The 17,466-nt window shown below is 45.1% G+C and overlaps 1 pseudogene; it reads right to left on the bottom strand.

Moving 5' to 3' along the window:
* Positions 1 to 788: 788 nt before the first annotated feature.
* On the bottom strand, positions 789 to 3,399 carry LOC136551918 (probable LRR receptor-like serine/threonine-protein kinase At1g67720; annotated as a pseudogene).
* Positions 3,400 to 17,466: the final 14,067 nt, after the last annotated feature.

The raw sequence follows: 17,466 nt of genomic DNA, 5'->3' as shown, positions 1-17,466 counted from the left end.
ATGTTGCAAGTTTTTGTTCCCAATGTTTCATCTGCGTTTTTTCCAGACGCATGTTACAAGTGTGTTTATTCGGATGTTGCATATATTTCACGCATATGTTGCAAGTGTTTTATATGGTTGTTGCTTATGTTTGCAATGGTTTCAAGTATTTTTTATGTGTTTTTGCAAGTGTTTCATATGCATGTTTCAAGTGTCTCATACGCAGGTTTCAAAGTGTTTCATTTGTCTTCAGACGAATGTTGCAAGTATTTCTTTTTGATGTTTTAAAACTAGATCGGGTGAGAAATGGAGGGGACTTGAGCGGTCTGGCAGCATGGGCGGCGTTTTGGGCGACGTGGGCCCCACATAGGCACATGAAACCCAAGCGGGTGTGTGCTGTTTTTTTTTGGTTTTGTGAGAGCGCGTGTGCGGGCGTGGAATGCTGGTGCGAGCGCGACGCCTGGGCGGCATGAGCCCTGCATGGGCACATGAAACCCAGACGCAGGCGGGGGTGTGCTGTTTTTTTTTGGTTTTGTGCGAGTGCGAGCATGGAATGCTGGTGCGAGCACGGGCGCCCGGGCGGCGTGGGCCCGCATGGGCACATGAAACCTAGGCACATGCGGGGGGGGGGGGGGGGGGGGGTGGGGGGTGGGTTTAGGGGTTTTTTTTTATTTTGTGCGAGTGCGGGTGTGGAATGCTGGTGCGAGCGCGGACGTTTGGACGGGACCTCGGGCCGGACGTCAGACGCTAGTCGTCCCATTTTTCTACGACAAAATGCATCTTTACAGAAAAATTAAGGTTACATTTTCATAGTACAAAAAAAATCATAATTCCAAAAAGAATAGGAAAAGGGTCCGAAGCACCCGAAATTGGGTAAGAAAAACAGCACCATGATAAAAGATCACCAGTCAGATGATTTTGCCTTCTTGTAATGCCCTTGTTAGCTAAGGTTATTCCCAGGTGTGTACCTGTCAGCATACAGCAAGTTAGTTATTCGTCATTCACTGCAGGATGCTACGAAACGACAAGTGCCAAATGTGTAGTCACTTACTGGAACCTAAACCTTGTGTCCAACAACGCTCTGTTCCTGATGCTGCTTGGGATTGTTCCTTGTAGGTTATTGTTCTGCACAGACCTGCGAAAACAGGAATTAATTCGAGTGGTCAGTAGGTTAAAATCGCCAGGATCATCACTGGAGTGGATTAGTAAATATTAGAGGCACTTACAGTTCCTCAAGTCTTGTAAGGTTTCCGAGTGGTTCAGGGAGCGGGCCTGTCAGTCCGTTGTCCTCCAGGCGCCTTCAAATTTCCAATCAGGAATGCAACGGGATTAGGTAGAAGAAGCAACCAATACCTTCAACGTCAGATTATCCAGAAGGGATATTTAGCCGTTGGTTTATTATCCATCGTTATTGTTATACTTACAAAGAGACTAGATGATGTAGGAGGCTCATATCTGGAATCGGTCCGGTCAGATTGTTCCCAACAAGCCAACTGCAACAGTTAGCGCTTCAATTTTAGCGATCCATCTTTTTTTCCAATTAGCATGTAAATCTACATCACTTTGTTCCGGAAGCTTACATGCTCGAAATTGCAGTCAGGTTGGCAATGTTGTCAGATATCGATCCTCCAACTCTGAAATTCGTGAGGTTGCTGCAATGACCAAACTGAACATTATTCATTGTTCAGAAGTATACAAGAGAACAATCTGTTGTCATATGACTCGTAGTTTGGTAATTGGGTACTACTCCGTACAAACTTACAGCCCTATTACTCTTGCGAGTGGATCTTGGTTGCAGGTGACACCAGTCCACGAGTTCCCCTTGGGCAAGCAAGGATCACCTCTCCAGTCCGACGGCGGGTTCATGAATCCTCTGGCCAGCTCCTGCATGCCGATCACTGCAGCAGCAACGAGATGGTGATGTGAGCAAACAGTGTCCGTGTATCTATCAGCCATGGATGACACCGAGAAGTGCACCGATCACGATCAGGACAGGACGTTACCGTCTCTGGGATGCGTCCTCCCTCCGAGCGGAACGACCATTAAGAGCTCTGCCGCGTTGATCAACGGGCCGACGGGGGACCCCGGCGCCGGCGTCAGCGTGATCCTCATCTGCCCGGACAGCGGCCACTGGGCGCCGTACACCATGGACCCCGCCGTGGAGACGTTGAGGCCCGTGAAGAACGGCTGGCCGTTGACGGCGACGTCGAATACCCTCCAGCTGAGCGCGCTCGGCCCCCGGTTGTCCTGGAAGTAGAGCGCCAGGTAGTAGCTCGCGGCTGGGAGCGGCGCCGGCGGCCACTGGAGGTCCAGGCTCTTGCCTCGGCTCGCCGTCAGGCCTCGCCGGAACACGGCCTCCGGAGGCTTGTTCCAGAACGCCTCCGTCGTCACGCTCGCCTGGCTCTCCACCACCGGGATGCTCCCGTCGCTGTACGGCTCCCAGTATCGGTTGAACCGGTCACCTGGATAGCTAGATCGCACATTTCGCAGGAGACATGGTCAGTCAGTTGGCCGCCGTATCTTCGTTCTCGCCGAGACATCCATGAATTAATGGCGCCCGCGCCGCCGGCCGCGGCCGCCCTGTTCTTTTTTTTTTTTTTGCTTACCCAATGATGGAGCCTTCGTAGCCGAAGCTGTGGCGCGCGATGGTGCTCAGCGCGTAGGCGGTGAAGTTGACGGCGCTGTACACGGATCCCTCCAGCGGCACCACCTCGAGCGCGTTGATGAAGGGGCTCCGTCCGGGCGCGGTGGTGGCGCTCCGGGCGAGGCAGACGCTGACCTCCTTCCCCGCCGCCTCCACAACGGCCTCGTAGTACGTGGCGAGGCCCCGGGCGTAGCCCCCCGCCGTGTCCACGGCGCTCCACCGCGTGCCGTCGATGATCTGGTCGAACACCGGCGGCGCCTCGCCGCCGTCGAACCCGCCGTAGTAGTACGTCGTGCGCACCAGGTACCTGGCGTGCATCGCCGCCGGGACCACGTAGCAAGTACTTCGTCGTGGCGGCGGACGACGACTCGTCCGCCGGGAAGTACCGGAGCGAGGAGAGCATCGGCATCACGCCTGGGGAGCCGGTGAGCTCCGCGGCCTTGCCGACGTAGATAAACGCCCCGTCGCTCACCCATGTCACGTTCCCGGCGACTTTGGCCGACGTCGCGCCGCAGCTTATCTGGTACCCTGCGCGCAAGGTGAGCGAGCCAACTCATCAGGGAATAATAAGACGACGCCGAACAGATCATCGAGTACGTATATAGGAGGAAACGAGAGAATAATGGCGGAAGTGATGGGAGGTTCACCGGACAGTGCATCGGCGACGCCGACGAGCAGAACGAGGGCGCCGGCGAGGAGGAAGGAGAAGGGGATCATTAGTGCGGTGGCGCTAGTTCGATCCTCCAATAATGCAATACGAGACACCACCCCACGACAAAAGACGCGGATTTGGACCGAGTGGAATGGGAGGGTGGTGCAACGGCGACGAGATGGAAGCAAAGACTCGGACGGACAGCTGCGGTTGCCGCCCGCCGGCTGCCCTGCTCGCGACTTTTGTTTTGTTTTACCCAGGCGGCAGCCTGTTCAGGAATTGATTTTCACCCTGTTCACTTAAACTACTTTTTAACCATGCAATCCTCTGGTACGATGGACCCATTCCAAGTCTCGTTGCTGCGATTTGTTAGGGGACAGATAATAATTAATTTAGAAAGTCTACAGTTGTTGGTTGCAGAAGAAGAACGGAACTACTGCTCCTAATAAAATATTTGACGGAGGTATATTTAAGATGCCATTTGGGTTCGCTTGGATGGATGGAAAGCATTTGGCGCGGGCAGGAGAGGAGAGGAGGCGGGTCATGCTTGCACCGGGCGCTCAAGCTCGATCGATCGTGCCTGGATGCCATGATTCGTTGCGTCTCGCCTTCTCCGCGGACGTGGTGGGCGTTTTGTTCCTTGCTTGCGCCAGACCAGTCCAGGTCCGGTAGCATCGCATCAGATGGTTCATGGCTGGCTTGTGGCTTTTGATCGATCACCCCGACCCCCGTGCAGGACGTGCTGGGATCAACTACCCAACTAACATGCAGCTGAAGGTCCCGTTCCACGCCGCGCGAACTAGAGACCTTTTGACGGTAGATTTTATAAGCGCGCACTACTACATAAACCTTTTTTTTTTAGAGCGGCAGATGATTTGCAGAAGCGATTTGGCTAGCCGCTCCTATCAAAGTGTGGCTACAAATCATGCATTTATAGATCGCTCCTACAAATCAATTTGTAAGGTGTCACCAGCCGCCTCTACAACTATATTTGTACGGGCGGTTGATAACACCAGCCGCCTCTACAAAAAATAGCTTGTAGCGGCGGTTGTAACACCAGCCGCCCCTATAAATCATATTTCTAGGGGCAGTTCACTCTATAACTGCCCGTACAGTATATTTTCACACCAAAAAATTTTGAAATTTAAAAATTTAAATATGACCAGAACAAATATATATATATATATATATATATATATATATATATATATATATATATATATATATATATATATATATATATAAAATATAATTTACAAGGACATTATATCAACAACTAATTGACAAGAAGATATATGCATTATAAACCCATAATAATTTAAATTACTTCCTTACAAACACATAATAATTTAAATTTGTTCATTACAAACCATAATAATTTAGATCAGATCATTATTACCACTAACAGTAATTTTACTTTCTAAAATTTTCTAACGTTGTACCACGTACTCGGAGAAGTGCAGATCATTCATTTCATATGCCAAAATATCACTGATGTAGCGCAATGTATTTACTAGTGCACTCTCCCTTACTTTACAAGATCGTTCACAAGGTCTAATAACGACGATCAGCATTGGTTGAGAACCTTCAATCCTAGTTACAAGAATTTTTATCTGAATTCCCTCCGAAGTGAGAACAGGACCACCATATTCCCATTTATAACGACCCAAGTGATACATGGCTTGGTTTAAAATGGCTTCAAAGCTACAACTTGCGTATGTTACGCCATTCTCCTGAATCTGTAAGTGTTGCAAAAAAATGTGATTATCAGAACCATGCAAATATATAGACATAACAATTAATCTGGATATAAGTTATGAGACTGACCACATCATTCATGTTGTCCTCGGCAAGCTTTGCACAAAACAGTCCAATATCATGGTAGGAGGCCCACATTCAAAGCAGCAATCCTCATGGAGGAGTATGTAGGAATATTATACCCAATATTTTGAAGCGCCCTTAAACATGCTTGCACAGCATATTTTTGTGCAGTAATGTCATGAGGTTGACCGCTGCTCGTCCTATCGATGTATAAAATCATACCTTATTGGTTACCCGCCCTAGCAAGAATAGAAAAGCCAATTCGACATTGCTTGATTCGACCATCTATAGGAAATGTATCAACATTGAGGAAATTAACCCTGAAATTTAAGAGTGTCTCTCTGAACCATAGTATAGGATGAATCGTCTACATTTAAGAATTATATATATCAGAACAAAATATCTATAGAGGTGTCTTTAAACATGTTACTTACTATGCTTGGATATGGGTGGTTTGCCCTCCCCAATGCTGGTTGGAAGCCCAGATCATACACATAATTATTTGGCAGATCCGGCGAAGGGAGTTCGGCCATATCTTCTCATAAATTTATGTCAAGGAAAATAGTTATAGTAGAGGAACAGGAGAGGATAGGAGTAGAAGAAGTAGAAGCAGAGGACAGGAGAGGAGAGAGTAGAAGTAGTAGGACTAGGAGAGGAGGGTCCACAAAGCAGCATTAGCATTGGCAGCTCATGGAGAAGGGTAGAAGTAGATGCAAGAAAGTGTGCTTTAGGTACGCGAGAAGGTATAAGAAATCAAGAAGGTCTATAAACCAAAGTAGTCCTATAAAACAATAATATATCAAAAAAACGAGTAGTAGTAGTAGAGGCCTCAGAAATATATCAATCATCATTTGATCATGAACTTAGAGCATCAAGGCATCATAACAGAGAAGAGAGGAGAAGGTAATGTAGGGGCGACTGCTAATGATGCCAAGTTCCTCATAAGTTCTTGATCATAAATTTGGAGCGTCAAGGCATCATAGCATAGAAGAGAGGAGAAGGTAATGTAGGGGCGGCTGCTAATGATGCCAAGTTCCTCACAAGTTCTTAATCATCAGCTCATATTCCATATAATGTATGGACTTGGACAATTTCATCATCGGCAAAACAAATGAGAAGAGAGGAGAAGGGAGATTTGGCAAAAAAAAAAGCAACAGCTGCTTAGCAAACATAGAGCAGCAGCTGATGGCAAAAGATAGGATCTAAGAGCAAAAGAGAGGACAAAAATAACAAGTTAATACATAGGAATGCATAGTAATGCATAGTACCAGGGATTTAACACAGAGAAAAAAAACAGCAACCAGTAGTACTAGTAGTAGGATAGCGGTAGTATTAATAGTAGGACAACAATAGTAAGTAGTAGAAATAGTGGAGTAGTAGTAGAAGTAAGACAACAGTAGTAATAGTAGTAAGACAACAATAGTAGTAGTAGTATCAGTAGTACTAGCAGTAGTACTAACAGTAAGCTAATAACTTGGTCAGCACAAGTGTTGAACAGACCACAAGTCGGTAGAGAGCAGCAGCAACCAGTAAGCCAAGCCAGGTCAGCGTGAACTACCCATGACAGTTGTGCACTAGTGATAGGAGCGCGAATAAGAAGATAAGAAGTCATATATATATATATATATATATATATATATATATATATATATATATATATATATATATATATGATAGAAAACGGGTTAAAGAATGACCGATGGTCATGAAAATGGCTTCAAGAAGTATAGATTGTGAGGAGGCAGCGTATACAATATTAAGAAGGTAAGACCACTTAGAGACAAAAGCAGGGAGTGACACACGCTTACTGCCGAACCCCAAAACCCCTGGCCGAAAAGGATAGAGATGTCCAAAGCTAGACGGACAGGGACTATTCCGCACTGCTAGGTAGGCCAGGTGATGTCACCACAGCGTAGCCAACCATTCCTCCTTTAAAAAGCTACTAGTACAAGTCTCACAACCCACTAGCAGTAGTTGAAGGGTCGAGATGGCGACTAGAGGAGGGTGAATAGTCATTTCTAAAACTTAATCGCGTCGGCTAACCAAAACAAGTGCGGAATTAAAACTATCGGTCTAGCCAAGACTACACCTCTCTATCTATGTTCTCTAGCATCTTGCAAAGATCCTAATTAAGCAACAAAGGTGTCGGGCTAACTAGAGCTCACCTAACCAATTCTAGGAGCAAGATCACACAAACCTATGCCACTAGTATTTCAAGAAATGAGGGAGCTCTTACACACACTAGTAAGCAAAATCACAAATCCAACTAAGCTCACTAGCAATGCTCAATAACAAGGCAACCAATGTCAAATTAGAGAGCGCAAATACTTAGCTACACAAACTAAGCAAAGTGACTAGCAAGGTTACACAAACCAAATTAGCCACACAAGGGAGCTACTTCTATGCTACACAAGCAAGAAGATAACTAGTGAGCTACACAAGCTAACTAATTATAAGAGCAACTACAAAAGCACAATGTGTATAAAAGTAATCACAAGCTTGTGTAAGGAGATTGCAAACCAACGGGAAGAACAAGGTTGACACGGTGATTTTCTCCCGAGGTTCACATGTTTGCCAACACGCTACATCCCCATTGTGTCGACCGCTCACTTGGTGGTTCGGCAGCTAATTTGCATCACCCGCCAAGTCCCACACGTTGGGCACCACAAGAACCTACCCTAAAGTGAGGGTATCTCAATGACACGCTCAACCAGAGTTGTTCTTCGCGGCTCCTGCGGGGCGAGCATAATGCCCCCCACAAAGCTCTTCTCCGGAGTACCACACAAGCTCCTTACGAGCTTCGACGAAGACCACCACCAAGACATCTAGGATGTGGCAACCTCCAAGAGTAATAAGCACCACCAGCTTGCAACTCGATCACCTAGTGCCACTCGATGCAACCTCACGATGCAATCGCACTAGAATCGCTTTCTCACACAATCGGATGATCACTATCGAGCATATATGAGATGGAGGGTTCCTAAGCACTCACAAGCAAGGACATAAAGTCCCCCGAGGTGCTCTACACCAGCCATGGCTGAGATCCCCTTCTATTTATAGCCCCACAGGCTAAACTAGCCGTTACACCTTCACTAGGCATTTTTTGGGTTGACCGGACACGCCAGTCATATCGATCGAACGCTGGACCTCAGCGTCCGGTCAATGTGTCACCTCCGTTCAATCTCAGTCGCTTGATCTCAACGGTCAAGAGATGACCGGACGCAGCGGCTCAAAGTGACCGGACGCAGAACCCCAGCATCCGGTCATTTCTAGTAAGGTTCTAGTCACGACCGGACGCGTCCGGTCGGTCACAATCGGATACAGCATCAGCATCCAGTCATTTTCCAACTTTTGTTTGTCATCTACGTCACCGTACGTCAGCCTGGCCGGACGCACCCTGCCAGCGTTCGGTCGAAGACCGATGCCTGCGTGTGCTCTGCTGCCACTGACCAGACGCAGGACCCCAGCGTCCGGTCACTGCGTGACCAGCATCCGGTGCACTCTGTGAGACCCTGTATTTTCTGTATAGGGCACCAGTGGAGTTTTGAACCCTTCTCGCCTCCGTTCCATCATCGAGTTAATCCACATCAACTCCAACTTCATCTCCTTTTATAAATATGCTAACACCGCCAAGTGTACACCACCATGTGTATGTGTGTTAGCATTTTCACAATTATTTTTCAAAGGATTTACCACTCAACTTGCCATGCCACTTAATCCTAGCGATGATGCAAAGTTAGATCACTCGAGTGGCACTAGATGACCTGATATGCAAACAAGTTTGCCCCTCTTAATAGTATAGCCATCTATCCTAAACCTGGTCACAAACTTCTCTACACACCTATGACCGGTGAAATGAAATGCCCTAGGTTATACCTTTGCCTTGTGCATTCCATTCCATCTCCTCCAATGTCGATGCAACACATGTACCAACATGATCAACAATGATATGATCCACTTCATATCATCATGTGATCATATTGGTTCATTGATCTTGACTTCACTTGCTTTTCACCGTTGCCTTCGTCCATCGACGCCAAGTCTTGCTCAAGCTTTACCGCCACACGGTCCATCGCTCCAAAGCCTCCGACTTGTCCTTCACGCTTGCAACCGGTCCATCAAGCCAAGTCTTGTCTTGATCTTCTTCACCTTGATCACATGACTCAATGTCATGTCTCATGTACAATAAGCTCCTTCATCATCACATGTGTGAGCTTTGCAACATCTCCAAACCATTTTCACCTTCACGACATATGTTGCTCACACACATGTACTTATGGACTAATCACCTATGTATCTCACATAAACACAATTAGTCCACCTAGGGTTGTCACTCAATTACCAAAACCACACAACTGACCTTTCAATCTCTCCCTTTTTGATAATTGATGACAACTCTACAAAGATATGGAAATTAAACTCTTTTGCATTCATGTTGCTTGCCCAAGCAATTTTACCATGTGTAAATGATTTTGGACAAGTACCACAAACCCGAAATGGTAGTATTAGCTCCCCCTACATATGTGCTAGAGTGTTTGTTTTGAAGCTCGCACATATGCATAGATTGAAATTGTGGGAGAGTAATTACTACTAAATGATGCTAAGGTGTATAGAGTAAACCCTTGAAGTGTGATACCAATCGGGGTTGCACCTTTAAGTTCATCCTTAGCACCATGGTTAGCTAGATATCATTTGGAAATAAAATCACTAGATACCTCGTGAGATCAACATTAAAACCAAGGTACTAGCATTACTTGAAAAACATACCAAGTGTCTAGCTATCATCCTATACATGCTAGTTTTCATTTCATCAATCAAATTCTACAACTAGCATTACTTGAAAAACATACCAAGTGTCTAGCTATCATCCTATACATGCTAGTTTTCATTTCATCAATCAAATTCTACAACTAGCATACATCACACAAGAATACATATTGAATTTAAGAACTTATGCAATGCAAGCAAGCACATGAATATGTACATAACAAATGCAATCAATCAAAGTTCATGAGCTTGCTCCCCCTATTTGTGTGCTTCTCTTGTCCAAGAATTTTGATCCATCTATTTTCTTCAATGTTGCTCCCTCTTTCTCCATATCCATGTTCTACCTCTACTTCTTTGAGCTTTCATATCTTATCTCTCCCCTTGTACAATCTTAATCTCAAAGCTTTCATATCTTGTACAATCTCTCCCCCTTTGTCATCAATTTCCATAAAAGGTGTGCTTCTCATTGATGCATTTTGGGGTAGATGGTTGAGGCTTGAATCTTGCATTTTTTATGGACATCACTTGATTGTTGGAATGACACCACTTGAAGATACCACTTGTAACTTATACCACTTATATCTTGTGTAGGGCTTCTTAAGATACCACACATAGGACCTTTGATCTTGATATTAATTTGTGGGACATCTCCCCCTATGTGATAGCATGGGTCATCCATTTGATACACTTGAGCTCTTGTAGATGAGGGATGCATTCTTCATTTGATGATCACTTAAAGTTGAGGATCACTTGTGGAACCATCATCTTGCATGATTGATACCATGTGTAGATGTGATACCACTTGAAAGAATTTTCTAGTATGGAACCACTTGTTGGATTTATCAGTAAAAACTATTTCTTGAACATTTGCTATCTTTATGAGTACCACTTATAGGATATCACTTCTGAGTTGATCTAGACATCACTTGTAGATTCTGGATGAAATACTTGAGTCTAGATACCACTTAAAACAAACAAACTAGATATTCATTTGCATTGTTGTCTTGTGCTTATACTCTTATCACTATCATAAGCTTCTATGGTTGACTTGAACTAAATTGATTTGCCTAAGCTTTCAAGTCCGGTTTGAACCAATGACAAGCTTCTTCACACCTCTTTCAAGGGTTATCTTGCCAATATTGTACTTGTCACTTGTTGGCAACCCAAATTAAATCAAGTACTTGGGTTTACGAGCTCATGAACAAATTCATATACTAACCACTAGATCAAGTAATCATTCAAGCAATAGTGGTAGGCTATGAATTTAAACATTTCATCTGTTATGCATGATCCTATGAAGCATGTACTATATGCACTAACCGCATACTAGTAAGCGATGAAATGATCATGCATATTACAATGATACATTTGCTATGTTGGAGTAGAGGATAGTCACATAAATTCCAATTCATTACTCCAATAGCAATGTGAAGTCCAATTATAAGTTTGGTGAACACCAATAGATACCATTTTGAATCTCATTCTTCACCATATGAAATAAATACCACTTATGATCAAGTGCACTTTCTTGTTGCGGTTGGCTTGCTTCTTCTTTTCATCTTTACTTGCGTGAGAGCATCAATTTGAGAATACTACTTGAAATATCATGACTAGCTCTCTTTTGGGTGTTGCTTACTTTTCTTGATCAACCCTTTTGATTGCTTTAACTAAGCATCTCAAATATTCCTCGGATCACCACTTCCATGTTAGCCTTCCAAGTACCACACTTGGTTCACCTACACATAGGTGGCAAGCCCCTACACTAGGGAGAAGTGACCTCTCTCCAAGAACCATTCTTGACACTCACTTGAAATAACTTGAATGATTGATCCAAGTGATGGACTTAACTTGATGAGTAACCTTGATTCCTTCTTTAAGTCTTTTTCTTTCTACTTGTTTAAGTCATTTTCTTTCTACCAAATAATCTCCAATCATCACTTGAACTTAAACTTCATCTTCAACTCGAGTTTGATCTTGATTTTCATCTTGAGTACCAAAAGTGTGCAAAGTACACTCCACAATCAAATAGCCTTGTACTCATATTTTGTCATGCTTTTAGATCATCTCAAAACCAACTTAGGTACCTCAATTACTCTTAAACATGTTTTCAATTTGAGGACCTTTTAATCAAAGTGACTCTAGATGAATCCAACATTTATCACTTTTCCGGTAGATTTTGTACCCTTCAAAGAAATAAGCATGTCTACCAAAGTACAATTCTAAATACCATGAAATTTGGTGGAGATGTGCTTCACTTAGTTATCTAGTAGCTGTAAAAATTTGAGCTTCATTTGACTTCTAGATTGCTACCAAATTTCAATGATTTCACCACTGCTATATGCTGAAAACTGCTACACTATAGCTAACAAGTTTCACTCCAAAACCGAGGCATCTCTTATCCAATTCTCATGAAATTTCTACAAAATCTCATAACATAAGTCTAGAGCATGTACACCAATTTTCATGACAATCCAATAAGTTTTTATCACTCAAACATGGCTAAGATCATAGCTAGCTCAGATTTTCAATATAGGACAGATTTCAATCACTTGAGCTATACTTCATCAAGTATGAATCAAACTTAAAATCAACTTGTTTGAATACTTTCACAAGACATAAATCCATTCAATCCACTTACTAAATGTCATCTTGAAAGGATCTAACAAAGCCTAGAGGGGGGGTGAATAGGCATATCTAAAAATTTACTGCAAATGCTAAGTTCAAATCTGTCAGCCACTGTCGGAAGTCCCGACGTTTGGGTCGGAACTTCTGACGTTGTCAGAAGTTCCGACGCAAGCGTCAGCAGTTCCGACACCTACATGAACTACAAAAGCAGTGCCAAATTTAACTTTGCGGATAAATAAACTTACAACCTCACTTCCTAGTGGTTTGGTGAAGATGTTGGGTCACTCCCTTGACGCCGTAATGCCTCCAAACCGTAGATCGAGTCCAAACCCTAAAATGGAGATTTTGGAGACAAGGAGACAAAACACATACAAGTAATCTCAAGCAATCACAACAACAACAAGCACGCGGGACACAAGGATTTATCCCGAGGTTCGGTAACCCCACAAAGGAGCTCCTACGTCCTCGTTGTTGAGGTGACCACTAAGGTCGGAGTCTTTTCACCTCCTTGCCTCTCTCAAAGCGACCACAAAGGTCACTTGAGCTTTCCACTAAGAAATCGAAGGGTGATACAAACTTCCCAAGGTTCTTCCACAAGATGGAAGCTCTAGGGCAACGCCTAGCCGGCTAGGGGCAAAGCCCCAAGAGTAATAGATGCAAAATCAACCGGCTTGACGAAGAAATCAAGTGCTCAAGCTTTCCAAAGTGATGCACTCACTTAATCCACTCTCCTTTTACTCAAAAACTAAGGGAATCGAAGATTGGAGCAAAGGGGGAAGGAGAGGGGTGCTTTAGTTGCTTGGGAGCTGTTCAGCATGAAGTGAGTCAACTGTGAAATGAGTCCGTAACGGTTAGAAGTGAAGAGAGAAGTATTTATACTCCAAGTGAAAATCCAACCGTTCAGATCTACGTCAGAAGTCCCGACGCAGATCCTGGGAGTTCCGACTACAACATAAACCACTGTTCACAACGAGTCAGAAGTCCATGGGTGAAAGTCAGTGTCGGAACTCCCGGCAAACGTCGGGACTTCCGACAGTCGGAACTCCCGATGATCGTCGGGACTTCCGACGAGCACAGTTAATCAAACAACCAGCACTGCTGAGGCCGGGACTCCCGGCTTGGGTCAGGTCAGTGTCGGAACTCCCGGCGAACGTCGGGACTTCCGACGGTCGGAACTCCTGGTGAACGTCGGGACTTCCGACGTGCACAGATAGCGAGGAGTCAGAAGCACAGGTGCCGGGACCCCTGGCTTAGGTCGGGACTTCCGACTGTCGGGAGTTCCGACTTACGTTAGGACTTCCAACACCGAAAGTCACAGGAAATTATTCTATGTGCTCGTGAAGTGCTAGAGTGACACACTTTTGATTTTATTTAAATGCTTGAGCACTCTATCTTCCTCAGACCAACTAAACTTGCATCCCTCTTTATAGTGCGGCGGATCCTAAACTCAAAAACAAAATTAAAACCTTTGGAGATCATTTTGAATTCGTCCGCCTTTACAACTTCAAGAATTGAGGGATACCATTTCATCTTTATCAACTCTTTGAATCTTTCATGGGACTAATAGCTGCAACATATCTCATTAAGATCACATTAGTTCCTAATTTGGATGTCATCAATATACCAAAACCCACATAGGGGGCAAATGCACTTTCAATCTCCCCCTTTTTGGTAATTGATAACAACCAACTTAGGCTTTTATAGGAATGAAAGAATTTAAAGCTTTTTGAACCCCAAAATTTATGGAGAGCTCCCCCTTGATGTATGCATGAATTTGAATTTCGATTGGACTCATGTATACATGTTTTGCATACACCAAGACAAAAGCTCCCCCTAAATTTTGTAATCCGTGGGGTGCAACAAGTATGTGTGAACAAATAAGTATCGGTGAAAAGAGATGCAATATGACATATTATTTCACACAACAAGTAAAAAGAGGTATGATGGCCAAGATTTCAAAGTAGAAACTTGAAGTAACATATGGCCATACAAAAAAAACATTCATCATGACAAGTAGAGATAAGCACAAGCAAATAAGATAGATTAAAACATAACTTATCCTACAATCATCCATCACACACATATAAATAGATAGTTGTCCATCACACGATTGCCACCACACGACATAGTTCATACACGCTAAAGGTTTTAAAGTTAACTTATTACAATAAATCAAAGCCCAACACTCCCCCTTTGTCAACAAGTGCCAAAAGGGTAGGCCGCATGAGAAACCAACTACTCATCATCGGAGACATCATCATCGCCTTGGTCACTTTCCTCACCATCATCGTCTAAGGACCTTATGCTCAGAGTCATAGGGAAAACGGATGCCAGACACATGCTCTATGATATGCATGATGAACGGTGCATAGGGTAGGTGCTTCACCGGATCCTCAAAAGCATCATGAATCTTATACCAGATATAGCGGCTGATGGAGAACTTCTCAAACTCATCTCCAAAACGCTGAAGCACCTTCTATGAATCATCACGAAGAAAGGTGGAGTCACCTACCTTTGGATACAATATCTGTCTCAGGATGTTGTTCAGAACATAATAATATGGCTTCAGAAATGTGGTTTGTCCATCAGCCCTGTGACCCTCAAGATACATGTGTTGATATTCCTCCAAAGCAAGATCCTCATACTCAGTTAGCTGATTTACAGTCCGGTCGCTGTGACCCAAACCTAGAAGGCGAGAGAAATTGACAAAGTCCACCTTATAGTGCTTGCCTTCCGTGGTCCAGTGAATAATGTCCACAGCACCGGTCTGGTCTCTCTCATGATGATAAGAAGCATAAAACTGACAAATCAGCTCATTGTTCCAATTCTTCCGAAATGCTAGCAGGTAAGACAACCCCATTGATTGTATATCTCGAACCATCTGCTCCAGCTCGGGTTCCTTGTACTTGCCAAGATAATATGCATCAATGCACTTCATCTGAAGGACCGGTGGCTCCTTCTTCTTCAAAAACTTCCGATAAAGAATGGAATCATAGAAATCATAATGGAAAGGGTGCCAGAAACGATACTCAAGGTGGAGATCTTTCTCATCCTCTGCATACAGGTTCCTTGCTCTGTTGTACCGGATGTCCTTGACTCGGTGACGATAATCCACTAGAAGGGGAGGCATCCATCCACCAGCCGGATTTGGAGCCATGGAGGGCTCCTGCATGACCGGCGACACATTGGTGAATGGAACAAGCTAAAATGTCCCCGGCGGACCCCGAGTCGGGGTGCGAAGCGGTGGAACAGCAATGGTGCGTCCTGCACGATCTAGTGCTTCCTCTTCTTCATCAACCATCGGCTCAGCCCCAACAGGAGCAGGAGCAGGAGGAGGAGCAGCAACAGGAGAAGGAGCGGCAGCTGATGTCCCCTGGTCACCATGGCCACGGCCACGGGAAACACCAGCACCACCACACGAGTAAGACGCCTTGGTGCGGCCAGGCGGCTTGGGAACAGCGGCACGATCTTGAGTCTTCTTTGAACGCTTTTCCCGATGGCGTGAGGGACTGCTACCGCCTTCCATGACTGTGAAGAATACAAAGCGGAACTAAGAAACAATACAAGGAGAGGTGAACGAACATCGAGAAGTGAAGAAACAGGAATGGAGTGGTCACCATAGGGTCGGTAGTCCTAGCCAAAGTTGGGACTTCCAACAGCCGGGAGTTCCGGCGTATGTCGGGACTTCCGACGGTCGGAACTCCCGACGGTCACCGGGACTTCCGGCGCACACGGTGACCATCCCATTCATGGGGCTTCAAATCATGACACACGTCCAAACAAGGGAGATAGAGGAGTAGAGAGGAAGAAAGAGTAGAGGCAAAACAAAAGGTACATTGGATTTAGGGTTAGAACACCATGGTAGTACCTTGAAACGAGAACGGAAGAGATGTAGAGAACCAAATCGCAGTCGTCGACGAACAAATCCACGGGCACAATCTCCTCCACCAATGGAATCTCCTCCACACCAATGACAAGAACACCACAATCTGAAGAAAACGAGGGCACGGGCAGTGGAAGGGAGGGAGGGGGGCGGTCGGCACTACCGGCAAGACCTCCGGCGGCGGTGGAGGAAGGAAGGAGGCCAGAGGATGAGGTAGGGCGGCGGAGGGAGGGGAGGGGAGCGATGGGGCAGAGGCGGCGTCGGCGTCGGTAGAGGAAGAGAAACCGCAGTAAAAAAGGACGGGGCCGGTTATAAAGGAGTCGGGTAACGAATCCGGCGTAGTCAGATCTGCGTCGGAACTCCCGGCGTACGTCGGGACTTCCGGCGGTCGGGACTTCCGGCGCGAGCCGGGACTCCCGGCCGTCGGGACTTCCGACGAATGTCGGGACTTCCGACGCAGGGAAATAGAAAAACACCTTAACCTGCACGCGCTCTGCCATGGGGGGCAACAATATGATGGACACACATATTTTCACAGGTGACTAGATTTCATTTATCCAATACAAAACAATAGTCACTCATAAAAATTACAAAGTAGTTTTTGAAAGTGGCACACAATGTTTTCATAATCCTTTTCTCCTAACTAGATCAAGCAAAATTTGTGTGCAAGGGATCAAGCCACGTTACGAGAATCAATGATATTTAGTTCACTCCTCAAAGCACAAAATCTTGACTCATCTAGGGGCTTTGTGAAGATATCGGCTAATTGTTTTTCGGTGCTCACATGATGAATGGCGATATCTCCTTTGGCTTCGTGGTTTCTCAAAAAATGATGCCGGATGTCTATGTGCTTTGTTCGAGAGTGGTTTACGGGGTTGTTTGCCAACTTAGTGGCACTCTCGTTGTCACACAAAAGTGGAATCTTGGTTAACTCACATCCAAAGTCCTTTAGTGTTTGCTTCATCCAAAGTAGTTGGGCACAACAAGCGCCGGCCGCCACATACTCGGCTTCGGCGGTGGACAAAGCAATGGAATTTTGCTTCTTAGAGCTCCAAGACACCAAGGAACGACAAATAAATTGGCAAGTTCCGGTAG

The sequence above is a fragment of the Miscanthus floridulus genome, chromosome 4 (genome assembly GCF_019320115.1).
Source record: "Miscanthus floridulus cultivar M001 chromosome 4, ASM1932011v1, whole genome shotgun sequence".
Taxonomy (NCBI): domain Eukaryota; kingdom Viridiplantae; phylum Streptophyta; class Magnoliopsida; order Poales; family Poaceae; genus Miscanthus; species Miscanthus floridulus.
The sequence above is the reverse complement of the archived record's forward strand: the minus strand, read 5'-3'. Positions and strand labels throughout refer to the sequence as shown.